General features: G+C 41.5%; 1 protein-coding gene across 5 annotated transcripts in view; it reads left to right on the top strand.

The window, feature by feature from the left end:
* Window positions 1-27,010, top strand: part of sema6cb (semaphorin 6Cb) — a 193,992-nt gene that overhangs the window by 45,118 nt on the left and 121,864 nt on the right. For 3 of the 5 annotated variants that reach the window (XM_066682486.1, XM_066682490.1, XM_066682491.1), the window contains exons 1-2: window positions 6,692-6,882; window positions 21,636-21,750. The gene's annotated coding sequence lies outside the window, so the exon portion shown is untranslated. Of the gene's footprint in view, window positions 1-6,691; window positions 6,883-21,635; window positions 21,751-27,010 lie in introns of those variants that run through there. The other 2 variants (XM_066682487.1, XM_066682488.1) reach the window with 2 other exon arrangements.

Raw genomic sequence — 27,010 nt, forward strand, 5'->3', positions numbered from 1 at the left:
TCACATGGCAGTTTCATTTTTGCATTCACCTGCATTCAATGTCAACAACCCTTTTACCTTCGACTAAAAAGTCTGTATTGTGGATATACCTGTTTTTTTCTATAGACAGTTACAATATTTGACTATTTTTTAATTATTTAGAACCTGAATACCGTTATACTGCTGATAATAATGACAACAGTATATAATTATCTACATTTCCTTCAGCTACTGACACAGCTCTGTGTGAATTCTCCACTCTGATTATTCATCAGACTCATCCGCTCTGAAAGGAGACCACATTAATACATTTATTTAAAAATATCCTCATGCTCAGTGCAATTGCAAATCTCACCACAGAGGTCACTAAATCCCCATGTCCCCAAAAACTGAAAACTATTATTTGAATTCTGCTCTTGCGGTGGCAAACAAGATGCAAACACTGGAGTGTGAAGCATAGACTGTAAAGCTGGAATATATCAGTAAAATTGCACACCATTGACTGTAACGTTATTTCAGAAGTTACTCACATCTGAAGACTTCTGAGTTGTCCATTTAAGAACTCATTCAGAAAGACTTTGCTGTTCAGGTCATTGCATGTTTGGATAACTCCAAAGCCAAGAATCAAGGTTATTAGTGAAATACAATTATATTTATGTTTGAAATAATTACATTTGACCAACCAATCATATGGACATTTACAAACCTGTGAAAGTGATTACAGTCACTGCTGTGATGCACTGTTTGAATAAATGAACCGAAACCCTCTGTGGTTTATTTTTATTTTGAGATCATTCCCATGGCTTCAAATCATGGGACACTTTGCCCCGTGGTGTAGAAAGAGTCTCCTACAGATTCTCAGAGTTGATTTGGATTCAATTTCTAATGATCTACTGTTCCACTGCTACACATTAAGAGTGGATTTGTTAGATAAGCTTCAATCTGTTTAAGATTTCCAAGCCAGATAAATGAGTACATAAAATGTGTTATTTTAGTCTTAATTCATTTCAATTTAACTCCCTGATCTCCAGCTACATGATTTACTGAAGGTAATGCACTCAGAGCCGTGTGTCTGATGAGTGTGTGCCGCGTGAACCCTAAGTGAGATGATCTTGGAATAAACCAGAGAAGCGTTTAGCAGATTGGATCTTGTTATTATTGTCTCTCCTAAATATTGTACATTCTGTACACTCTTTCTAATGTACAAGAGTGCATCAGTGCTCCAATTAAGTGATGCTAATTAGCTTTATTTGCTTTGAGAAATGTCAATTGCATTTCCAGGCACATAGCAACACTCCATTTAGCAAAGTACTTGTCACTTCAGATGCAATTTTTTTTGTTAATCAAAAAAAAAAAAAGAAAATATGTTCTTTGGAAAAAAAAACTATATTCAGGTTATTCTCACTCATTCTGAACTGAGCTGGGACACTTTCTCATTTAAAGGAGCAATCTGTAATACTGAGAGCAAGCATTAAAAATGGGTACTGCACTCCAAATTCAAAATATTGGAGAGAGTTTTCTGTCCCTTCCCCCGCCTCTCCAGATGCAACGCTCCCACGGGTTGCCATTTGTGGTTTCAATTTGATACAATGATAAGTCACTGAATGTAGCTGATGTTATCTACTTATCTGATATTTCTTTTCCAATGTAAAAAATGTGACTACGCAAAGCTGAATTTAGCTTTTTTACAGTTATTTTAAAATGCAAACCCCCCAGATTTTACACCTTTTAATCCTGCTGTTTTTCCTCACGTTCTGAACAAGGCTTTTCAGACAGGGGGAGGACGGTGCTGTGCTGTTTTATTCTTGTGGTGCTTTGACCAAAGGATGTCACAGAAGTTTCACTAAGACCCCAGGGTACTGTGTTAACTTGTGAAAAACAAGTTTTATATGTTCTCTTTAAAATGTGTCTGCTCCAGTGTATACTGTTTCATTTCATGCTTTTCTATGAAGATTATATAGAATCTGCTGATTTGATCTTGATCTCGGCTGATAGCAGTCATGCATCCCCACTCTAATTGTGTGCACAAGAGCTGATGTTAGTGTGAACAATGCAAGCCTTTTATTGTATTGACCTTAAAAGAGGGCTATGTTACATTAGGATTCAGCCATATTTCTACAGGCATATGCTGATTAATTAAGATTGCAGTAAGTGAGATAGGACCCCCAGTATAATCTAGCTGAGATTCTGATTAATCAATCACTGCATCATCACTGCCGTTTCAGGTTTCAGTCCATCTGGCTTGAACTATAAATATTGTATTTAGGATATATATACTCTGCATGGCTATGGCAGGAACTAGGCTTTTATTTTCTGAAATCTCCTACATATTCTCCAAATAATCCCCTCTGGGTGAGGTTATGGGTTCTAGGCGCTGGATGTGTTTTCCCAGTAATGAGGCCTCAGGTGACAGAGTCTTCTAGCCATTCCCAGCTATTCACTGAACATGGAGACTGTGTGAATCCACTCATTGTTATCACATGGTCCTGTGTCTCTATCAATTTCCTCTAATGCTGCATGTGTACTGTGTGCATGTAAACAACAACTAGAGGTCACATTCATTGTGTTTATGGGAATCTGACTGACTTTAAGTACACTGGCTGTTTTCTGTTCACATGGGTGTCCATTTTGCTTGATTCTGAAATGTTGCAAAGGTAAGAGTTTCTCTCAGGGAACAGTCAGAGGTGGGTAGCAAATAAGTGCATAGTTACATAGCAAATAGTTCTGCATTATATACACACACACACACACACACACACACACACACACACACACACATATTTATAGATTTTTTTTTTAAATATTGTTTCTTCTATTTAAATGCAGTGAGTAAATAAAGTTTATTTTATTCTCAAATATTAGGTGTTTAAATGAGTTTTAAAGTACTTTTTATGTAACAATTTAATTCACAATTCAAACATTCCCCTGCTTTAGTGTCATTTTATGATAACTTTGAATTACAATACGTTTCAAAAACTCTTTAAAACACTTGGATACCTATTATACTGTCGCCATTCAAAGAAAAGTCTGTATTTGCATATATTGGCTTTTTAGTTTACTACATCATTTGAACACAGCAACCGTTCTTCACATTGTGTGAAAATTTCATGAATGGACCAATAGAAATGCTAGCATTTCTGGCAGTCACATCACTGACATTTGATCTGAAATAAAATGCTAAACCTACACTTAATTAAAAAAAATACAGAATAATAGAGCCATAAATTCACCTCCTGTGCTGATAGGTGCTGGATGTTCTAAGCAGTTGTAGCTGTTATTTTCTGATCTGCCACTTCTGCTCAGGTTGTACTTTTACTTGAGTCATAAGCGACAATATATTTTATCTGACTGTAAAACTTAGGCTTCTCCATCCAGCTCTGAGTGCAGGTTCTATTAATGAAATGGACAGTGCCTCTCAATAATGTGAGCTCTACTGGGGAAAAGACCTAACATTTGACCTGCATTGACTGCCCTTTATTTTTGGCTGTGAGTTACTGGCACCCTTTTGGGAGAAAGGGGAAAGTGTTCATTTGAGATTAAGGCAGTTATGTTGGTGAATGCACTGCCAAACCCTGAATTGAAGTGGCTACTGGCAAAGGCTCATTGGGCGAACCACAGGCAAAGCCTGCTGTGGATACACTTGGAGCTTTTCTCTTCCCTGCGGGTTCACCGCAAAGACTGGGCTCCCAACAAAAATTAAACTGCCAAGGAGAATTACTTCGATAAGTCTATCAGTAAATAGTCCAGACCAATCAAAAAGCTTACTGTTGCTCTATTGACCATGAAAAAGATGAGCAGAAAGCAAAGCTTGGGTATACATGTGCACTAACACCCTAACAAACTGGAACTGTGTTTCTTCTGTGTTAATCCATCACTTAGCTTTTCTGGGCAGCCGGCACATTTTTAAGAAAATAACATTTCTGTGGATGCACTTACCCTGTCTTACATAACACTGCTCGGTGTGTTAGCTGCTCATGGAAAAATAGGGCCCAGATGTAGCCAAATGGACTGATAGAGTGAAATTTCTTACATCGTTCTCTTTTCTTTTAACCTACAAAGGGAATTACAACAGCCTTTTCCCAGGTGTTTACTCAATCACAACTCAGTGAGCTAATGATGAGGCTGCTGCACATGATAATATGCAAATTTCTTTCTTGAGTGGCTGATTTTCTAAGGCTGGGCCAGGCAGCCTTTTGTCTAGAGGTTTTGTTGATTTACTGCTCCCACAGTATCACTCAGGTTTGGCTGAAATTAGCTGGGGTTTTTTCCTTTATTGTTTTGTCCTGTCACGGCTGTTCACTGTGTGGCCTATAAGAATTGCAAACCCCTTCAGGTTGTAGATCATTCTCAATGCTGCAGTGACTCTGACATGGTGGTAATGTGTTAGTGTGTTTTGCAGTGGTAAAATTAGATCAGACACAGCAGTGATACTAGAGTTTTTAACACCTTATTGTAACTGCTGGACTGAGAATAACTAAAAATGTCCCGTCACCAGCGTTCTGTGGGCAGTGTCCAGTGACTACTGATGAAGAACTAGAGCACGACCAACACAGTGTGCAGCAACAGATGAACTACTCTCTTTGACGAACAATCGCTGGATTAGGAACACCTACCTTGTATCTGCATTCATGGTCCATTTTATCAGCTCCACTGACCATACAGGAGCACTTTGTAGTTTTACAATTACACACATACATACATACATACATTTTCTTTTCCGCTTCTCCATTTCAGGGTCGCGGTCAATTACAGACAGTAGTCCACCATTTTCTCTGCATAAATGATCCCCATTCCACCCTGTTCTTCAATTGTCAGGATCTGTGGGTGTTTGTATGCATGGATCAGACACAGCATTGCTGCTGGACTTTTTAAACACTGTCCACTCACTGTCCACTCTGTTAGACACACTTATTTTGTTGGTCCCCCTTGTAGATGTAGATGTGTTTGGACACCTCTTGTTTACAGTGACTCTGTAGCTCACCTATATCTTGAACTAAATTAGACTGGATCTAGTGATGGTTTATTGAAAATCTTGGATCTTAAGAGCTCAAATTAATTCCGATACAGAGTGACTGGGCACATGTATTACAAATGGCCATCTTATAAACAGAAGTCCATAAAAAATACAGATAAATGGCATGTCAAACTTAGTTATCAATGATTAGTTGTTTCTCCAAATCCATCAGTATATTAATAAACATATAATAATTTATTTAAAATATGAAAAACTCAAATGTTTAACAAAATAAATTTACAGTTATTAATTATTTACAGTTAATTCATTACTTTCGCTAATACAGTTTAATAGGGATTAGACAATAAATTAGTTAAATGGACTTCAAGTATAAATGAGTTAAGTGGATTTCAAAATATCAGCAAAAAATTAAATGACAGATCAAAATGGTTTAATGTGAAATCCCTGGCACCTTAGTGGTGTGATAAAAACAGGTTGCAATGTCTACAGCACAAAAGAAGCCAGTTCATTTACTATCAAATCTCAACATTTCACATATACTACCTTCTGAATCTGTAAGAAACTTGCTTTGTTCTCCCTGTGTCTGTATGGGTTTCCTCCCACAGTCCTACGCGAGGGTAGGTGAATTGGCTGTTAGAAAAGTAGCCACAGGTGTGAGTGACTTCAGGAGTGTGTGATGCACTGTGATAGACTGGTGCAACCTTGCATTAAAATGCCTTCCTGGTTTCAACATTCTTTGTCCATTTGATCAGCTCCAATTACAGATGCACTTTGTAGTTCCACGGTTACAGAATATAATCCATCTGTTGCTCTGCAATCTTTTTTGGCTGCATTTTTCCCGGTTCTTCAATGAACAGGCAAAGGACCTCCATATGACAACAGAGCAGGTATTATTGACTGATGCATCATTGTCAGTGCTGCAGTGACACTGCTTTGGTGGTGTTTGGGTTGTGCTGATACAAGTTGATCAGGCACATCAGTGCTGCTGGATATTTTAAACCTGTTTCCAGAGCTGGAAAATCCATCTAATATTCCACTGAAAAAAAAAAATCCAGCCAACAGCATCTTGTGTCCACGGATGAGGGATGGGAGGGTGACCAACACATGAGCTACTGTCTTCTGATTTTACATAATGTGGACCAATGAGGTAGGTGTGGTTAATATCTATAGAGTCCAATGATTGATGTTTAAAACCTCCAGCAACATTGTTGTGTCTAATCCATTTGTATCACGGCAACGCATTAACACAACCAACACATTTGTGTGACTTCAGCTCTGAGAATGGTCAAACATCCAAATTATATCTGCTTTGAGGGGGACCCGATTGAAGAACAGGTTCCACCTCTGTTGTAGTAACACTGAGCCGGGTTTTTGAAGGTGGTGTGCTACATTTGAATATTGTCACACGCTGATTCGGAGACTGTTTATATCGTTTGTACCAGTTCCCTCCTCCCTTCCCTTGCCTCCTTCGCTCATACTGAACCGTTAGACGCGGTGAGGTACTACTGAGGTGAATCATGTTTGTCCGTGTTTCGAGTGGAAACTTTTAAAGAGAAACAGATGAGCGACTTTCCCGCGCTCTGATTGGCTGCTCGTGGCGTCAGTTGGGCGGCGGTGGGCGTGTCGTGTCCGCGCCTGGCTCGCGCTCGCCGCTGTTGTAGTGCTAGTGCAGTGCCGCTGTGTTTGGAGGCGTGTGGACTTCACTGTACTGAGGGCTCCACCACTGCCCCCCCTCTCGGTCTCCCTTTCCCCCCCCTGTCTCTCTACACCAACCGGAGGAAACGTCTCCGAGCACAGGGGAGACCATTATCAAACCTTATCTTTCCGCCTCTCTCTTCGTGGCGGCTCCGTTTCGCGGGCTCCGTGGCTCAGAGGAATCAGCTGCGCTCAGCCCTCGCACAAAGGAAGAGAATTTAAGGCACACAAAGGTAAGTGGGTTGTTTTTCTACCCCCTCCGCGCTGCTGGAAGTTTTCCCCTCTCTGTGTGGACTTGAGTTGAGCGCACGCCTGAGAGGAGGTCTCTGCAGAGATTTGTTTGGGGCTGAATTCTGAACGGAACAGATTTAATGCCTCTCGCTCTTCTTTATGAACGTGTTGCTGTTGTTGCCGCTGCCGCTGTTCTCGAGACACAAAGCAAAAATAAGCCCGTGTAGCATTGCCTTCACCGGTGTAAGCGCGTTTAAAGTCCCGCCCGTGGGTAGCACTGCTTTTTCCTTTGTCTTTTCCTTATCTTGAAGTCCTCAGGAGCGGTCGTCTGCATTACACACACTCACACCGTTAACCGTGCGGGGCTCGGGGCTGTTTTTGCCTTTGCGGAGAAGCTGTTACTCCTGCTGCAGTGGAGCAGTGGGCTTTTATATTCAATAGGAACCAAGTGGGGAGAGTGTGTGTATTCTCCGACAGTGGAAGTTTATTCGTGTGAGACACGCCAAGGACCGTTGGAGTGAGTGACAGCCGTCAGTGGGCAGCTCCAGGCTCACCCAGTGGACTGGACAGCACTCTACAGTCAGAGAAAAAGGATGTTGTATTGGTCATTTTTTTTTAAAGGTACAGACAATGGCAGTGTTTTCTTTTTTTTAAAAAAAAACAACACATCAGTGGTCTTCAGGTTCATATATGTGCACTTTGTGAGAGAATATGTGCAGGATTATGCATGGTCAGCACCTAAAATATAAGGGTCCATGCAGAGGGTTTGGAATCAGTGCAAATTGAAAAATAAATAAGGCAAATTAGGCTCACAGACTACAGCTGTCTGACTGTATATGCACAGTGCTCAATCGCCCCTGTTTTTTGTTTATCATTTCATCTCTGGATCGAATTATCTTCCAGGCCTCAACAACATAGCACTTTTGTGTCTGAATTCTCTCAACTGTTTTCCTGTGTTTCAGCATCCTTCTCTCTAACTTTGAGTGGCCTGTAGAGGGTGTTGCACATCCTGGCCACCTCTGTCTGCAGGAAAACACATGGCTTAGTGTGAAGTGGTCACTCTCCGGGTCAGCAGTCTGTCCACAAAAACAGTGTTGTTGCTCTTGTTCTTCTGGCTTGTTGTTGATGTTGAAAGCTTTTCAGATATTTTGGAGGGCTCTTCTCATGGGGCGCATACGGAGATCATTAACCCAGATTTGTGATCCCTGCTGAGCAACAGCCACATCAATATCAGTAGCCCTCAGGCCAAGTTGCTTGGCTGTAGTAAATGCACTTTCTTGAGCTTGGAGTGAATCATTTTTCCATTGTGCCTGCAGAAGAACGTGGCTGAATTATCAGACCTTTCTGCAGATCTTTTTGCTTTTCATGTCTGATAACAGTTTTGAGTGATTGTACTTCAGCCCATAATTGCCATATAAGTGCTCTTAAAAAGATTCAACCATTAATTCTGTTGCGAGAAGAACCTTAATGGACTTCAGAACTATGAAGCAGTCAGAGCATGACATTTTCTCTTTAATAACATTTTCTATCCTTAAACGCCTCAAGTCTAACCAGGAAGGAGACAGAATTATTATTATTCTATATGGATTTAAAGGGATGATGGATGTTGTTTATTTAACTATTGTCATTTGGTTTTCACAATGATGTATTGCATATGAGGTATATCTATTTCACCTTCATAAAACTGGCCTTTAACAACTGTACACTGCACAGAAATCTTACTAGATATTTCCTCTCATGTTTTATAGTAATGCACAGTATTTAGGGACGCTGCAGTTTAATCACATTCCCAATCTCTTAAGATCATTCCTTGTAGTGCACGGCATAAATATTAGGATGTCAAAGTGAAATGTGCACAAGCTTCCTACGTAATTGTGACTGCATCCACACAGCATCACTATCAGTCTGTACAGGCTTGGGGAGGAATGAGCTGACTGCTTAACCACTATGGAACTCTGTAGACATCCGTTTGGTCACCTTGTTTCTCCACAAAGGAGATAGAGCGTCCCCTTGCGTCCAGCTTTTGGCCCTGGGTCGTCCCTGCTGCCAGGTACATTTTCCCCTGGCTTTCACAGCCACAGCTGGCACACGGCGAGGCGCAAGTTCGATCTGAGCCCTAGGGAGTTCTTCTGTTCACAGGCATCCTTTCAAAAGCGTTGAGGGTCTGCAGGTCCTCAGACACAGCTGCCCTTAGTCAGCTTGAAAAGAAAGTAGTTTGAGCTCCTTTTCCAAAGGTTTGTGATAAAATATTAGACACTTTTTGAGCAGAAGAATCCTTTTGTATTATATTGCATGTCTTCTAGGTCCTTCATTAGAACTAAATTACAGCTAAATGTGTCATTTTGTGTCTCAAGAGCTGTAACGGCCAGGTTTTCAAAAGGGCAAGAGGCTGTTTCTCTTCTCTTTAACTGTAAACCTACCTCTGCTCCCATTGAGCCCAACAGCACCAACATTTTTTGCTAGGGTGGGTAATGATGCATATAGCCTGGGGTGTAATTTTATTTCCAATTTCCGTTGCTGTAGTTTTGTCCTAAATGATGTTACGCTAGCAGTGTGTTGCGGATGACTGTGTCTTCCTAATGGCTCTTTGGGTAATGAGTGCTGAAATAGGCTTGGTGCTACGAGTACAGATCTAAGCCATCCACCATTCAGTCTCTTTTTGGTCTTTTTGGTTTTTCCATCAGACCGTAGATCGAGGCATTTACATTTGAACCTCATTTGCCCCGCTGTAGCAGTTTTTATGACAGATTGACTTTCAAATGTGTTCTGGATAAGAACTGATGCACTCTCAGGCAGGGCCCAAGAAGACAAAGGCAGAAGGGTGAGCACCACCAATGCTTTTGTTTTGACATTGAGGAACAATAGATCACGTTCAATTAGAAAGTAGAAGGCTTGTAGTACTTCTTAATACTCCCTCATATTTCACAGTGCTTGTTGTTGCCCATGGTGACAGGGCAGCCAATAGCTGGCAGATGCACCCAGAGAAGGAAATTGAGGCAGTGCGAGGGTTTGGGGGTAAGGTAGTGGGTGATGGGGCTAGAGGTAAGAGTGCTGCTTGTTCTTGCCTGGCTGACCATGTCCAGCGACGGGCTCTGTACCCCTGGGGAGTGAATTATTACCTGTCACATGTGGAGCCTCCACATCATCCATAACCCAGGCCTGACACCGGGGCAGCCAGCTCTGGCACAGCAGCACAAGCAGTGGGCCTTGGCCTTCAAGCCTGGCCTCCCCTCTCTGGGTGGGGAAAACAGATTAACCTGCTGCTACAGCCAACACTAGTGGCTTAGGAAAACAGCCTTGTCTGCTAGCTTGTCCCTGATGTGTTTGGGATTTCTGCATGCATATGTATACACACTCGCAGATCTTTCAGAGCTAATGAGGTCTCAGTGTTTTGCTGTTTGTTGTTGTTTTGTTTTTTTCTTTTTTTGTGGAATTGAGATTTTTTTTTTAAAGCTTGGGATCATGTGGAAACAACAACTGTCCTCATTTGTAGTTGTGAGCTTAACAGGGGACCGAGCCATTGATGAAGTAAAAAAAAAAAAAAGAATTGTTTATCACAAAGCTAAAAACAATTTAACATTTAGCATTCATTTTATACCCAGTCTGGAAACTGGACTAACTTTTACTGTAATTGGTTTCAACATTAACACTGTAACACGGTAAATCCCGGACTGATCTTTTTCTAGCTGAAGAGCCAAGAAAAACAACCTGAAAATAAGCATTTGAGTGTAAAAAACAATGTATGCAGAGTTCGAAGAAAGGGTAATGTCAGAGAGAATGAGTGTGTGTCCTGGACTTCACTTTGGACAAGTTACAGACCTCAACCCTCATTTCCATCCTGCTCTTGGACACAGTGACTGGCTTCCAGTGGTTTTTAAAGCCATTTTGCAGAAGCTTTAACCCGTTGTCAAACATGGTGTGTGGCGTTCCTGCCCAGTCCACAGTGGCCACAGAGTGTTGTAAAAGTAGTGCAGAGGAAACAGCAATGACTTAAACAAGATTAAACATAGATAATGGCAGAAGATAACCATATCTTAAATAGTGTTGCAGAACATTGCTTACAATTAGAAGTGCTCCAGTTGTTCATTTTTGTGTCTGTATGTGATTCTTTTTTTTAATAAGTAGGTATGCAAATTGATGTTTTAGCCTTTTATAAGTAAAAAATCTCATAACTGGAGAAAGTGAGTACATAAAACATTAACTCTTTAGGGATTTTCTCTTACCTATAGCCATTAAACGTGGCCAAGAACAGCTTACTACTGCAGGAAGAGAAATTCGACTGACATGCAAAAGGACCAATCACTAGTCTGCTATTTTGGCATGATGTGTCAAGGCTTTCTTTCACATTGGACCTGTACCAGAACCTGTCCAAACTGATACACAGAAGTGCATATATGCAGAGCCACAGACAGCCAATCAGAATGCCACTGGCAGAATCCTGAGAGTGAGGGCAAATTAATGCACCGAAATATCGGACTCTCCTTCTACTTGTGCTGGCTCTGTAGCTAACACTAATAGCATGGGAACTTATTGGCATTTTTTTTACCTTATAAAGTCCACACCTTGGAAAACTGAACTTACTTCCTATTCTTGAAATGCTAGAGTTTGGTGTATTATGTTAACATTTCTAAACTTTAGAAAATTCTACTCGACTTTTGAATTCTGAATGAGTGCCGTACAGGGCTGCTAACCAGGACAGAGGTCCTTTACACACTTCAGTGTCAGAGGCACAGTAATAAGTAATAGTTTTAATTTAAGGAGAGGCGTCGTTTAAAAGGCTGTTTTTGGTATGTCATTCTACACAATAGCCTTGGCTAGACTGTGGTATGTGGAATGTATGTCTGGTCAGGTCATGAACAATTTTAATTATGCTACAACTTTGACATAGATGCACTTTAATGCAGAGGTGCCCTTGAGCAAAGAACCTAAGGCACTTAACTCCTGGGTGCTGTCTGCTTACTCCCCCCTTCTAATGTCTGCAAGAATTGCAGGTTTCTTCTCTGCAGCGATGGGTTAACTGTGGAGTCTTAGTTTTCTCAAAGGTATTGAGAAGGTATCACTGTGTTTCTTTTTCTTCTTACTTTTCATCATCTACTTCCTTGACTCGCGTTCTGCGTCATCGTCCAAATCCTATTGGAATCCAACAGTCCAGCGATAATCTGTTTTAATTTTGGCCAATTCAGGTGCGCATCCCTTATCTGTGTCCACATCTGTCATTTCCCTGTTCTGTAACAGAAGCTTATTGAAGTGCCGGTGCCAGCTGCCAGGACTCATGCCCTTTTTTGTCTTAGGAGTTAGTTCTTGTTTTGTCCATTTCTTTTCCGAAAAGCCCAAAGCAGTTTTGTGTTAGGATGCGCATGGTGACACACACATGTACACACACACATTCAGTGATTGGCATGACAGGAAGAATGAGCTGCTTACCCAACTGTCATCTTTAAGAACGTTGGGATAGCTGAGTCGTGAGAACTAAATCACATCGAGCTGGAACCAGCAGGCAGGCTAAGTCACAGAGGCATGGCTGCTTCTTTTTTTTTTTTTTTTCCTCCACTCTTCCTTTTTTTTCCCTGGCTCCTCTTCACACCAGATTACAGAGTGATGACTAACTCCGTTTCATTGCACTTCGACATTCAGCTGCATCCCCTGCTCCCTGCTTCCACCACACAAGCAGCCTTTTGTGCCTCTCCCATTGGTATGCCAGCATTACGGGCTAAATCCGCCGGCTATGGCCGAGCGTGTCCAGAGCGAGCTCTATTCCTGACTAACGCTCGCTGCGGTCCCCTTTAATTACTCTCATCTCAGGATATAAAATGGAACCCGCAGGAGCAATGCTCCCTGTTTTTTAATTGCTGCTGGCCATACATACAGGTTATTGATTCCCGCACTCTGTAGAGGTTTAGAGGTGCTCAGGTTTGTGCTCTAAATGATCTCTTAATCACTTTATAATGGAACCACTCTTCCTGCCGCATTGATTAGCTGCTTGTGCTGGAATTGTTGCGAAGCTTCAACTTTCTAATCTAGTTTGAACTCTCTAGGCCCTTTTTACAGTGTGTTTACCTCAGAGCCGGCCTGCAGCTAGGCTTACTTTGTTATCGCCTCTTGCCTTTGTGCGGCGAAAGAAAGCACTGTTAAACACACAGCAGATTTCCTTGCAATAAACTCACAAAGCCCTTTATGCAGCTCCTCCTTTATAGCATAACAAAGTAGTGCATTATAAAAATGTTACCCCTGCTGAAAGGTCAGGCGTTTAAAACGTGATAAACAATGTATGACGTGTGAGCTGCGTCTTGGATATTTGCTTTTAGCACTTTGTGGAAAAATAAGTCGACTCTGAGGCTTTTTTTGGGGGATTCAAGTTTGCACTCAGGCCCTCTGTTGTTCTTGGAAAGTTGTTGCTATTCCTGAGAGGGCAGAAATGACTGCTGCTTGAGAAGGAGAAAGGAAAAAGCAAATGGAGAGATCCTGGTCTTTGTGCGTGTTTTTTCCTCAGGAAACACTTAAGCCACTTTCAAGGTTTTTCTAAGGCTTCTGTATTATTTACCTGTCAGTGGGGTTTAAGTGTTTTTGATGTGTTTTAAAATATCAGGACTCAGTGATAATCTGCACAGCATTCATGCTAGCATTGTATAAAATCTCTGCAGGTTTTAGTGCTGTGCAATAGTTGACAGTCTTGGTGCATTTTTAAAAAAATATGCATGTGGTATAGCCGTGAGGAGGGAAGCGGAGCAGGAAATTAAAAGCCTAAAGATAAGTTGGGTTTTTTTGCGCTTAAAGCTCAGGCTCCGTCCAGTGGAGATGCTTCATCACAGCCCATTCAGTCAGGACGGTGGGGTTTCATCAACCTCACTGAAAAGCTTTGATGTGAGAATTGAGACTTTCATTTGGGTTTTATTTGTGAAAGTGGTCTTTTATGGAGGCGTGCTGGGTGGGAGCTGTTCGTCGGGAATCTACTGTGACCATATGCACATTATGTAAATCCCTCTGATTTCCCAGGCCTCCAGAAATAGAAGTCTCATTTGACCTTCACAGAGTGAGTCTTGGCGAGAGTCTGCACATGTGTCCTCAGAGGAGTAGTGGGACAGCACAGGGCAGACCACATAACGGTCAGTCTAACAGCACACTCTTGGGGTGGCCTGAGTGTGACAGCTGATAATTGGGGTCTTCTTTGTACGAGAGCTGAGTCATACGGTGGAAAAAATAAAAGGAAAAAAGTGATCCGTATTGCAGCAAAGTATAACAAATGTTGTGGTTCAGTATCTTGTGCTGCTGTTGTATTTTTGAATGTGAATGTGTTTTTTTAATACAGTGTAAACATTCTAGGTAATATTGTCCTCATACTTTTTACCAAGTCATCTTTAAGAATGAAAAAGTTTGTGTTCATATAACCTGTTGTTCTACCTCAGTAACCCTCGTGTATGCACTTCCAACACAAATGTCCAAACAAAATGTTTAACACATGGTGTTATTAATATATAATACTAGGTATTAATATTTATAATTATAATTTACATTGTTATAATATTATTATTATTATTTTTATTAATGATAATATTTAAATTGCAGAAGTGCAAATGTCTGTATCCACTTAGGGCGGCACGGTGGCGCAGCAGGTAGTGTCACAGTCACACAGCTCCAGGGATCCGGAGGTTGTGAGTTCAGGTCCGCATGGGTTTCCTCCCACGGTCCAAAAACACACATTGGTAGGTGGATAGGTGACGAATAAATAAATAAATAAATAAATAAATAGAAATAAAATAAGATACCAGGTAGGCTCTGGACCCACCGCGACCCTGAACTGGATAAGTGTTTACAGACTGAATGTGTCCACTTAAGTCAATTAACACTTAATTTCTGAACGATTCTGTTAGTGGTATTTGTTGTTTGTGTTTGCTTTTAATGAGTCACCTATTCTTTTGTATAATAATCACTTATTCACTTCTTGATCAGGGTTGCGGTGGGTCTGGAGCCTGGGCAAAATCGTTGAGTACAAGACAGGAAATTAAACCTCTGCAGTATTGAATTTTAAGCGACAGTTAGAAGATACATTAAAGTGTTGATATTAAAGATAGGTCTGTACTCCTCAGCTCTGAGGTGGACCTGGTTGGGTTTAAGATTAGAAGCAGGCATCACCGTACTCGCCGTGAGTTTTCTGCGAACTCCGGACACACTCACTAGAATGGGGTCTATTTTTAGTGCTGGCTGTGAGGGAAAGGGGCAGGGGGGGAGACATGGGGGTTGGTGGAGTCGGTGTCATATAAAATCTCCCCTTGGCACAGGGCCAAACACCACTAGGGCCCCCAGATCACCCCCCCCTTCCCTCCCTCCGTGCTTCTCTCATTACTCGAGTCCCTCACGGTTAACCATATGATGGCTCAGTTGTGCGTGAAAGCATGTGTGTACGTGAACATGCTTGCAGATGTGTGTTGTCGTGTGAGCAGCCTGTTTTTCATGTTATATGTCTTTTTCTATTTTAACCACTCTGTGTACTTGGGTTACTTGGCCACACGTCACACACCCACATAAACACACATACCAATAAACTCGATCTATAGCTACCAGGCGGCTTCGTTTGATACTTCTTTATTGTTTTCTCACATTATCTCTCTCCTGGTCTCGGAGGAGCAATCTCCAAAAGAGAAGGGAGGGAAAAAAAGACTCAACATAAACAAACTACAACTTCACACAATGGCATTACATCTAACGCTTTAGCTCACCTTCAGACAACCAATCCAGGCACAAGCCCAAGTTTCAACCCCCATTCTCTTTCTGTCTTAGCCTCCTGCTCTCTGACTCAATCCAATGTATACACAAATAGCAGGCCCCGTGGATCTGACTCTGTTTGTGGAGGGGACGGGGGTCCATGAAAATAAAGTCAACCCCTCTGCTCTCCTCACAAATATCTTCTGTCTTCATCATCATATATATATATATATAATTTTACACACACATTTGGCCAATCTCTTGGGTGAGTCAGTTGGAATATATGCGCTGTGCTAGCATGAGGACGAAAAAGATGAGTTTATAGATAGTGAGTGGGCTCAGGGTCGATAGGCCTGTTGACTGCCAAATGTCTTTGCGAGCTTTGGAAGGGTTATATTTCTTCATGAGTCACAGCCTGCCTCAGCTGGAATTTCCATTCTTTCTCATTGATTGCCACTTTGAATGAGCCGCATACTAAGAGCAGAGTTTTCGCACAGACAGCCTCACAGAGATCAACAACATCTCGCAGTCCACAAAAGCACAGGCAACATCCTTCACGTTCCCTTTGTGCTCAAATTAACCATCAATTAACTGTCGGCCACCGCATGCACTTCCGTTCATCTCTTTAACAAAGCAGGCTAAAAATGCTCCGTTAAGCAGAGCCTTGGTGCTCATTGGGCATCTGGCCTGTTTTCGCGTCTGATGGGTGGTGTGTATATTATTTTATTTTTTTCTCCTGTAGATTAGCATGATAACGCCCTGGAGATGGAGGAGAAGAGCTAATCACATCGCTCTCTCTCTCTCTCGCTCTCGCTCTCGCTTTTGGATCTGTGTGTGCGTGTATAACAGCAGCTTATTATCATACTGAATGCTTCATCGGCTAAACTAGCACTCTGATCTCCTCCATAAATCTCTAGTATCGTAGACTGGCAGCAAACCGGGGAATGGAACACAAAGGCAAATTGTACGTCTCTTTCTCTGTGGTGCACTCCATATTATGTTTGGTTAACAGGCTCGCTTCCCGAGTTATTATTCCTTGTTAATCACATTCTGGTGGTCCCATATGAAAAGATCAGTACTGTTCTTCTAATCTGGGATCCATCACTGTCTGGACTGTGCTGTGAATGGTTCTCATAGAGGTGGGAAGTATGGCTCTGGTCCAGACATTTCCACTGTTGTAAGAGAGGTTTGAATTGAAGAATCGAAGTGATTCTTACTGTTGTTTCTGCCTTTCAGTTTCAGAGAAAGTGGAAAAAGGTTATAGCTGGCTGAGGATGTGTTTTTGTGTCTAGGTGCCAGCAGGACCACCCAGTAGTAGCTTTTTTTTTGTTGTTGTTTTAAAAAAAAGTGGTCTATTTAAATGACTTGCTTAGCCTATGTTACATTTTCTAAAGCTTGACACCCACCAGACTGAAGGGGGCCGACCCAAATCCCAGGCTTCCTCCCAGCACAATCCCATTGGGGTTGCAGGGTCATAAGTTAAGCAGGGGCAGCGGTGTGGCCTGAATAGTGAAGAGATTGATTTCCTTCAGTAGGGGGTGGTGCTCAGGGAGGGACGATGGCTCAGGTCAAATCATTTGCCCTCTGTTAGAGGGAGGGGGCAGAGGAATGCATCTGTGAAAAGTGGGGCAAAGAAGGCGTTCACAACATGTCCTCTCCCTTTCTGCTCACAGACTGACGTCTTGAGCAAGCTTTGCCTTCGCCCAAAACAGGGCACGGAGCGGCAAAGCTTCTTTTAATAGGCAGCGGAAGTGCAGGCAGCCAGCAACAGGCAATTCCTAGAGTTGGGTGTGTGTTTAGGTTTATAAGAGTGGCTGGTAATCACCCCTCAGGACTGTGGTGAAGTGGTTCAGTCCACAAGACTTTCTTCTCCCTGAAGCACCACAACCTCCAGAATCCCCGCTTTATAGTTTAGTTCCATGGATGAGTGTGGAATGAGTTATGCATTTGCCAGTTACACTGCGCCTTGATACAGTTATTTTTTTTAATTTTATTTGTTTCTGTTTGGGTTTTTTGTACTGTAGTATGGAGTAGTTGAGATAATTACACAAAAGCAGAAAGATTACTGAAGCTTTCTGTGTGTGGAGATATAAAAAATCTCATTTGGAGGACTATTTGATCAGTGAAGACATATAAAGTGTTAGAAAATTTATTTAGTTAAATTTGTTAGTTTTTATTCATTCATTCATTATCTGTATCCAGTTCAGGGTCGCGGTGGGTCCAGAGCCTACCTGGAATCAGGGGGCGCAAGGCGGGAATACACCCTGGAGGGGGCGCCAGTCCTTGACAGGGCAACACAGACACACACACACACACACGTTCACTCACACCTACAGACACTTTGGAGTCGCCAATCCACCTACCAACGTGTGGCCCCTGGAGCTGTGTGACTGCGAAACTACCTGCTGCTTGTTAGTTTTTAAAGTGGTGTTATTTACTTTAGGATGCAAGTGATATAGCAAAATCGTTGTTGGATTTATTATTTATTTAACAGTATTACATACCGCTTCTCTGACATACTTGGGTGAAAATACCACAAGCTGTACACCACAGCCCTTTTAGAATGACTGGTTTCAGCCTGTTTCTTTAAAGGAACCCTAGGAACCCTTAAAATTGCACCTTCAAGTGTGTTGTAATACTGGCCTGAAACAGGGAGAATAGAGACTCTGTCAATGCTACTTAGCACTGCAGAAAATGCAGAGATTGAAAACCTTTCCTCCATGATTTCAAGAAAGTGCTGTAAAAATGAAGTACACTCTCTAACTCTAGGGGAGCCTAGGAGCACAAATACCAAACTTTACCTAGTGTTCCTTTAAATAATAAAAAGCCACACAGAACTCTCATACACAGGGTGATGTAATGAGAAGCAAGGCACACAGAAGCTCCGTTTTATCTCTGTTGTCTTTGTTGGCATGTTTTGCTGGTTTTACATGGTTTTCTTCCTCCTCTCCAGTCATTCTGAAAGAGTCTGCAGCCTTGTTTTAGTTGTGCTTTTCTCTGTGAGGTGAGGTCTGTTTTACACAGTTTAACCCTGGGATTGTATAATTCAGTTGTGCCTCCTCTTGACGCAAGTAACTCATTTTATGCAATGTTTACTGACTCTCAAAAAAACTGATTGGTTGCTGGGTTTTCTTGTTTCACAGTTTGTTCCCAAATGAATGTGCAAATGCACAAATTTATTATTATTATAATTTTTTTAAGAATATGTTCCCATTTAAATAAAAACCAGAACAACCACAACAACAAAAATTGTGTGTGTTTTTCTGTGCGTGTATACAGCTTTGTAATGGCCATGAGTTGTTCATTATGTAGTTCTCATAAGGCTCAGAGCTTTATCCCCGATGATGAGCTGCAAAGTCTTGCTGCCTCTGGCGTCTGATTTAATCAAACTACAGCAGCTCCTGGAGAAAACAGCTGTCTATACAGAGAGTTCCTTTTCTCTTCGGACATGCCACTCTCCCCTAGGCTCTCCGCGGCTTGGGTATATTTTATGTGCTTTTGAGTCGGAGCCCAGGAGAAGTATCCAGAGAGCATACGTTTTCTACAGTTGCCATGTCAGAGGGCTGCTCTGAGACATATTTATTCCCTAAATCTACACTGCAGCTTACAAAAGGAGCTCCAACATGTGCAGGATTATTCCAGGAATCCGTTAAGGCAGCAGCGTTCACTGAGTGCTGCATGGCGAAACACATTGTTAAAGTGCTGAGGTGAAGCCAAACTAAGCAGCCTGTAACACTCTCTCTCTCTCTCTCTCTCTCTCTCTCTCTCTCCATTTTTTTCTTGTTTCTCTCTTGCTTTTTCTTTTTATTCTTTTTAGTATAATCAGAATAATCTTTTACATTATTTGTTTTGTATTTATTTCCCAGCCTTTTGTTGTTGTTGCTGTTGTTCTATACTTGGATGGAGACATAGACTTGGGCAAAATACTCCATGAATGAGAGAGCACATTTTTTTAAGAGTAATGACTGTTTCGTGGTCTTGATTGTGAAATTCTCTCTGGTGAAACGTAAACTGTACACATGCTATGTGTTCAAAGTAATTAGAGCTGGCAGAATCATATGGGCCGTCCATAATTTTTCCTCTTGTTTTTCCAAGGTCCTAAAATATACCTAATGCACTGTTCCCCTTTGTTCCTAAACAGATTGCTGTGCCGATTTAGTTGCTCGGCAATTTGTAGTATCTTCTGACCTTGAAGTTTGTGTTTGGGGCATTTGGGAGCAATTTGACGGCTGGACAATTAAGATGCCATTGAGACAGCTTGGCAGTACTTGCATTTGCGTGTGTGTGTGTGTGTGTGTGTGTGTGTGTGTGTGTGTGTGCGCATTGAGTTCCAGATAGTATCATTTTCTGAAGTTGACAGAGATAGAGAGGAAAGAAGAAACCTTCTGGAACCAGTTTACTATAGCATAAAACATAGTGGCATGTTGGCCAGCTGCCAGTGGAGTATCACATGAACCCCAAGTAGGCCAATACCGATGTGCTCAAGTTATATTCCTCCATTTTTCTGCTTTTGGCTATTCTTAGCCACAGTAACGTAAGACACATTTACAGAGGGAGGCCTGTAACAATGAAAGATAAACTAGGAAGATACAGAATAGAGAGTGTAAGGTTATAGAGTAGTGATGGCCTCCTCTCTCTCGTTCACCCGAACCCTGAGGAGCAAGAGACAGCCAGTTGCCCCCTGGGCTTATCTTCCTTTCAGCCTTAAAAGCCTCAGAGGAATGCTGCTCAAACGCCCACCTACCAGAACAACCTGTCTACAGAAAGCATGCTACAGCTGGGGAACAAAACAAGATAGTTGTGACATAAGATCAAAATCACTCCTAGTTCTTGCAGATAGTTTCATTTAAGATTTTAAAGGCCAGACTGAGCCAGAAGCAAGCCTGGCTGTTTGGATTTGTTCTATTTTGAGCTAGAATTGGTTCTGTTCCATGTGCCAGTGAATGTCTCGTTTGAGATGTGATTCTGATTTTTGCAGTTGACCAGAATAATGTGGTTAGATTTGAAGCCTTGAATTGGACATACGTTCTAGGATTTGTTGCATTGAAACCGAACTGACTTAAATCCAGACTTGGGTGGTGCAGTGGAATGCCTCGGGAAGCTGACAGCACTTGAGTTAAGTTGTGTATTGGAAGTCCGACTTTAGCCTAGTCGTTATTTGCAAATATTGGATTTTCAGCTAATCGTCCCCACATCTTCACTGGGCAACTGAGTATTTCCTTGGTCACACAAAAAAAGACCTTTTATAATTTCTAGTGGTCTATAATTTATAAAAATTAAAAGGCTTCTCTACAAGAGCATAATTAATTTAGCCTGGCCTGAGGGGACTTTGTAAGTTGAAGCTTATTTTACAATATTAAGCGTGACTGCTATTAGATCAATTATTCTTTTCCATTTTTCTCCAGCCAGACAAGGTGCGTCTGCGTCTTCCTGTGCACATTGTACGCAGGTCTAGTAAACATCCTAACGTCAAGAAACAGTCTCTCGCCCTTTTATCATGATGTTTCTGTCTAAGAGGAGGTACTACGAGACATTGAGATGCAGAATGAGATACTGAGAGGCTGAGAGACACAAGAAGAAGAAAGAAAAAGGAAGAAGCGGAGAAAATGAGAATCAGGAGAGATAGTGGAGAGTGTTGCAGTGACGCAGGTCTGGATAAGTAAAGAAACTGGCAGAGAGGAGCATTCGCACGCAGCAGATTGAAGGAACAGATTGCGCTCTGAGATGTCCTGAGATTTGGACAGCCTCGGAATGGGATTTGTAGAGATTTGGTTGGAAATCTGGCCATAATGAATGTTAAGTGAACAGTGCCTCCATTTTCTTGCGCACAAATGCATTGTTTTCTCTAAGCATTAATACTGTTTTCGGTTTGCTGTTAGTCTTGGCACATTTCTGGTAGAGAAGGACATGTTGTTTCGTTTGATAATGTATTCAAAAATGTAAAACAATGTAAATATTGAAAATTACATTTTAATCTCTGAAAGCATCTTATTATTTTGGTTAATTAATATAATACATCAACATACAGCGGTCTATTCTTTGTTTCTTCCCTCAGACTAAGGACTGTCCCTGCTTTATTGAGGAACCCAGCACTTCATCATAATTAGACATCCATCCTCCTCACCTTTTAGGTTCCTGCTTTCCTGGACTGTCATTGGACAAGAATTGAGGTAGGAACCAATGGGAAGCACTTTGTTGAACTCAAATCGCTCATTTTATTTTGTCTTGACCTCTTGAACTTTTGTTGATATTTGCTGGGAGGAATACAATTGCATTCTGTGAAGAAAGATGGCTTGATTTGGCAGAAAATTGAAGCCTTAGCCAGCTGCATTATCTTAGACTGGATGGTAACCTAAGGGCATTGTGTGTGTATGTGTGTGTGAGTGTGTAAGGGGGGTGGGGGTGCATTGTGTTGATTTGAACAGTGTAATACAAATACAAAATATACTCTCCCTAGAAATAAGTTGGTCTTTGAGAATAAATCAAATCCCACATTAAACAGTTGTCTGAGAAAAGTGTGCAGAAAATCTGCAGCAGAGAGGGAGCAAGGGAGAGGTTAAAGAGAATGGGAAGAGGGGCAAAGAAAAAAGGGAGGGGGAGAAAGCAAGATGGCCATTCAGGGAGAAATGGTTAGAGAATGAAACAGAATTATGAAGCTTAGGTCAAGCTGTGGAAGAGAACTAAGGAAGGAATAAAAGATGGGGGAAGTGAGTTCAGTGTTTGACTGGAACACATTTTTTGCCCCAGAGAATCACCCTGCAGATTTGAAATGATGAGGCATGTGTGGAACCACAGCCACTAGTGACCAGTAAAGCACAGACACACACACACACACACACATATATATATATGTTTTTTAGCCCCCTTTCACCCTGTTCATCACTGGTCAGGCCTGCAAAGCACCTCCACAGAGCAGGTATTATTTAGGTGGTGGATTATTCTCAGCACTGTGCTCACACTGACGTGTTGGTTATGTTAATGTGTGTTGCGCACGAACGAGCGGATCAGACACAGAAGGGCTGCTAGAGTTTTTAAACCCCTGTGTCACAGATGGACACCAACCAAAAACATTCAGAAAGCAGTGTCCTGATGAAGGACTAGAAGATGACCAGCACAAACGATGCTTCAACAGATGAGCAACTGTCTCTGACCTTACATCTACTAGGTGGACACTGTGTAAAATCCAGAGCAGCACTGCGGTGTCTGATTCACTCGTACCAACACAACACACACTAACATCACCACCACACCAGTTTCGCTGCAGCACTGAGAATGTTGTACCACCTGAGTAATACCTGCGCTGTTGCAGTCCTGTGGGTGTCCTGACCATTTGAAGAACCGAGTGAAGGGGGGCTAACAGCACACACAGAGCAGCAGATGGACTACAATCTGTAATTGTAGAAGGGTAATGTGCCCCTATGTAGTAACTGGAGCTGATAAATTGGACAATAATTGCGGAAACAAGGAAGGCATATTAATGTTATCACTATTAGGTGTACACATTCATATATCCCCCTTATGTATCATGTCATGTTATATCATTCCCATGATACATAATTTCACAGTATGCTTTTCTGACCACAATAAAGTTACCACAAGAACTGAGCAACTGCTTGTTTCATAAAAGTTATTCCAATTATAGAGAGCTTGTAAATAATAACATCGCGAGTACATAAACTGATTGCGGATTGGATGTCATCCAATTTTGCCATTATCGCATTGTTTGTTTATTAATTTTCATGAACTGTTAGATATTTTCCCTTGTTAAATTATTAATTTTACAAACTGTTAATTATTCATATACCTTTATGCTGGAGCATTTTTTTTCCATTCAAAGTTGTTCTGCTGCCTTTACATGACACTGGGGCTGGACAATAATTCTGTATCAATATATATTTCAATATAAAATGTTTCAATAACAATATGATTTCTATATACAGTTCCAGTATTTCAGTGTGTATAATATACAGCGCTGGTCATTACAGGGCACCGCCATCAGTAAGTTGCTCTCAATAGGTAGTTAAATATATGAATATTAATATTAATTTGATGTTATGTTTCTTTCAGTTTCATATATCGTTTGGCAGAAATTAAGATATATGTTGTGATAGGAATTTTGGCCGTATCGTCCAGCTCTACATGACACACGGATGTAAGTGTGTAAAGGCTGATATACCTGAGGCTGGGCTGCAGGAGTAATGGTGGGGGAGGGGTCTCCTGGTGGTTTCTGGGAGCAGATGTCTGGCCAGATGTAGGACTGGGTTTGACCTTGGTGACTACAGAACACTAAACATCATAGTCACCCTCACACTCTCTCTTCTTCCTGTCTTGTGTCCCTTGAGCATGCTCTTTACATTGTGACAGCTCATGGTTGTTTTATTCCGATGAGCCATATGGAGGCATTATAGGGGCCATCATTCCAGGCGCTGTCATGGCTCTGCACTGTGACTGCATTTTGATCTCTCTGACTAAATATGCTACACAGCCCTGATCAGCATAAAGGCGTTGCATGTGACTCTGCGGGCTCAAAGGAAAAGGAAAAGCGAGTGGGAGAGGCGTGTGTCAGGATTATAATTGGGGTGAACAGATCTCCCGGGTCGATAGAGAGAAGCCTTATTATGTCAGCTGAACTCAGATGTGTGAGTTCACCCCCCTTCCCCTCCACTCACGCCTCTTAAAAGTGCCATCCGGCCCAGCGTCACTTTGTACTGGCAGCTAAAACATTTACACCAAGACTCCTCTCATCTCATGGGAGTGCAAAGAGATGAAATATTGAGTACGAGTCATAACTAAGCTGCAGAGGTCACCATTGATTGGATATACATTTAAGTGCATATTATACATATAAAACTGCTCTAAACTTTCTTTTTATGAGCTAAATTGGTCATTTGTGCTGAAGATATCTTCAAAGAGCTCAGTCGTAGGTTTTGGTTGCTATCCTAGAGACTTTAAATTAGATTCCAACTTTATACTAGAGATAATGTCAGTCATATGCCTATTTATACCCTCCATGTTCTTCTGCAAGGTAGTCTACACTGTTCAGTTCTCAGGTGTGGGCACTAGCTATGCTCTCCTAATTAGTATAAATATTTCGGGCACTGCCAAAGGAGACTTTAATTAGGTTCATTGATTGGTGGAAGATGTGAAAAGCTGTTCTTTCCAGCATTTCACTGCTGTCCAAAGAAAAACATGTAACTTTATTGGAGATGGGAAAATGTTCTTAATTTTCAGTGGAAGCCAATGTAAAAGATTTTATCCCAAGTAATTTTGGAGCATTTCTGTAGGTCCATTCATCATGAACCTTTCATACAATGTGAAGGACACTATAAGGTCCTGTTTAGTAAACTTAAAATGGACCTAATTGGAGCAGCTGTATGTTATTAAAACAACAGTCTGGTTTTGTACTGGTATGAACTTACTGACATGTTTATGCTGTAGTGCTCAACAGTATATTCTATATTACAACATATCCTCTGTATATGTAACTATTGTTTATTTGTTACTATTAATAAAGTCCATTAACCTTTGCTTTGAATCCTGCTACTCTGTGCTAAGACTTACTCACACATCTCTTGTAGCATGTTTTGTTTATATCTCTGAAGAAGGCACTAAAGGAATTCTTCCACAGTATTCTAAACATTAAAAAGTCAGAAATGAAAGGAAACAAGTTGTTTACCGGATGTTTTGAAGTGTCCAATGATGAGTTATGTTTGAATTTAACTGTACGTTCAAGGATGCCATGTATGAAGCATACAGACAACAATTAAATACTAAAAGCAAACATCATACATAAATATACTATAGATATAATACTCACTGTCTTTGGAGTATGTTGATGAAAATATCTGAAAAGCGTCTGAAGTGCAGTATGATGGTATTTCAGTACAGCGGTGTTCCAGCATACCTGGCTGAAAACTGTTTCTGTACAGTGAGTTATTGCACCTGACCATTTCCTGCAAGCTTCAATCCCGAGTTCTCACTCAGTATTAATGAGTAAAAAGAGAATGAAAGGCAGGAATGAGACTGAGTCAGCTTGCCTTCATATGGGATGTTTTGAGACACTCTTTCATAGGAAGTTTATTTGACCACAGGCTTTTTCAGTGGGCAGCTGACAGCAAGCCAGCTCCATCTTCCTTTTACTGTGTTATAAACCCGCCCTGTCACTTTATCACCACTGTTAATGTCAGCGCAGTTATTGCTGTGGTTTCTCATTCACTGCCATCTTTTTCACGTTTTCTGCTCTTTCTCTTGTTGTGCCTGCCTCTGTGCCTGAGTGTGCACTGTAGAGTAGACTGCAGGGTAATGCTTGTTCAGTAGACACAGCATACACAGTGTACCCACTAGCATGACCTCTTCACTTAAGGGAAATTAGTTACTCATCTAAAGCTTTACCAGGGCAATTAGAAACCCACTTGAAGGATTGTTTAAAAACTCAGTTAAGTAGATTTTTTTTGAGTGTGTGTGTGTGCACGTACATATATGATTGAGTTGCCTACCCCACTACACTAATGTCAGAAATCATACATTTTCAATTACTTTGGTGTATATGGCATTTCAGTTTTTAAAAGTCAAATATGCATTTACTTTTGAAAGGTGGGAAATAACATGGTAAAGATTAAATGTCTCACCTCTAAATATTTGTGACTGTTTGTGACAGTTCTACCTCGTAAATAACACCGTACCCCCAGTATGTTAACCCATTGTTGTTATGTAAGGAGCCTCAGTGTCAACCAGTCAAGACTTTCCTTGTTTCATTTTTGACTACTGTTGTTTTTCTCCTTTAAACACAAAGTCAACCTCTCTAATGTATTTTCAAAGCCCCAGTGTCTGTAAATGAGTAAAATAACAAACTGTGTTTGATTATTTTTTTTTTCTGTTTTTCACTTAACATGTGTGAAACTAACCAACTTGAGATACAAGTTTCTGTTGTAATTCAAACATTCATTCATTCAATCATTATCTGTAACCGCTTATCCAATTCAGGGTTGCGGTGGGTCCAGAGCCTACCTGGAATTGTTGGGCGCAAGGCAGGAATACACCCTGGAGGGGGCGCCAGTACTTCACAGGGCAACACAGACACACATTCGCACCTAAGGACACTTTTGAGTCGCCAATCCACCTGCAACGTGTGTTTTTGGACTGTGGGAGGAAACCGGAGCACCTGGAGGAAACCCACGCGGACACAGGGAGAACACACCAACTCCTCACAGACAGTCACCCGGAACGGGAATCGAACCCACAACCTCCAGGTCCCTGTAGCTGTGTGACACTACCTGCTGCGCCACCGTGCCACCACATAAAACAGTTGTTTTCCCCCGCAAACATACGTCACATCTTAAAAGACATGAAGCTTCTGAATGTAAACAAAGCACAGAGAACCGCTTCCACGCAATTGTAAATGTTCCCTTTAAAAGGCACTGTTATGCATTT

Source organism: Hoplias malabaricus, chromosome 10 (assembly GCF_029633855.1).
Source record: "Hoplias malabaricus isolate fHopMal1 chromosome 10, fHopMal1.hap1, whole genome shotgun sequence".
Taxonomy (NCBI): Eukaryota; Metazoa; Chordata; class Actinopteri; order Characiformes; family Erythrinidae; genus Hoplias; species Hoplias malabaricus.